This window comes from Apium graveolens, chromosome 6 (genome assembly GCF_009905375.1).
Source record: "Apium graveolens cultivar Ventura chromosome 6, ASM990537v1, whole genome shotgun sequence".
Taxonomy (NCBI): domain Eukaryota; kingdom Viridiplantae; phylum Streptophyta; class Magnoliopsida; order Apiales; family Apiaceae; genus Apium; species Apium graveolens.
Genome location: NC_133652.1, coordinates 28,449,916 through 28,451,042, shown reverse-complemented (window position 1 = coordinate 28,451,042; position 1,127 = coordinate 28,449,916). Strand labels below are relative to the sequence as shown.

Sequence of the window (1,127 nt, the reverse complement as noted above, 5' to 3'; positions counted from 1 at the left end):
TATGGATTTTTCTCGGCCTAAAATTGATGACATTCAGTCAAGCATCCTTCATCCGGCTATTCAGGCTAACACCTTTGAAATCAAGCCGGGCACTATTCAGATGGTGCAGAATTTTGTTTCTTTTGGAGGAGCGGCAACTGAAGACCCCAACATGCACATAAGGAATTTTGTCGAGATCTGCAGCACTTTTAAGTATAATGGCGTGACTGATGAGGCTATCAAGTTGAGGCTTTTCCCATTCTCACTGAGGGATAAGGCTAAAGACTGGTTACATTCTGAACCAGCCGGGTCCATCACTACGTGGCAAGATCTTGCGCAAAAGTTTCTGGTGAAGTTTTATCCAATGGCAAAGACTGCTGCTATGAGGAGTGCTCTTACTCAGTTTGCGCAGCAACCTACCGAATCTATGTGCGAGGCTTGGGAACGCTACAAGGAAATGTTGAGAAAATGTCCACATCATGGAATGCCGGATTGGATGGTAATCACTGGTTTTTATAATGGTTTGGGGGCCCAATCTCGGCCCATGCTCGATGCAGCAGCTGAAGGCGCCTTATGGGCTAAAAGCTATACTGAGGCGTACAATCTTATCGAGACGATGGCTGCAAATGAGCATCAAAACCCAACTCAGAGGATGACGTCAGGCAAGGTAGCAGGTATTCTGGAAGTTGATGCAGCCACCGCTATTGCAGCCCAGCTCCAAGCGCTATCAATGAAGGTTGATTCTTTGGCTACGTATGGAGTTAATCAAATAGCTATGGTTTGTGAGCTTTGTGCAGGTTCTCATGCTACGGATCAGTGTTCTCTTGTCAATGAATATGTTCAGTATGTGAATAATTATCAGCGACAACAGCAGCCTGTGCCAGCGACCTATCATCCTAACAACAGAAATCATCCAAATTTCAGCTGGGGAAATAATCAGAATGCTATTCAGCCACCATATCAGCAAGGAGTGAGTAAACAGTTTAACCCACCTGGATTCCAGCAACCACAGCAGTATGCTACAAGACAATCATATCCTCAACAGGGAAGTGCAGCTGCACCTACTAGTGCTGATTTTGAGGAACTTAAGCTGTTGTGCAAGAGTCAGGCGGTTTCTATCAAGATCTTGGAAAATCAAATCGGTCAAT

At 45.2% G+C, this 1,127-nt stretch overlaps 1 non-coding gene across 1 annotated transcript; it reads right to left on the bottom strand.

Moving 5' to 3' along the window:
* Window positions 1-358: 358 nt before the first annotated feature.
* On the bottom strand, window positions 359-465 carry LOC141669518 (small nucleolar RNA R71). Its single transcript, XR_012553796.1, has one exon. It is a non-coding gene; the product is annotated as a small nucleolar RNA R71 (small nucleolar RNA).
* Window positions 466-1,127: the final 662 nt, after the last annotated feature.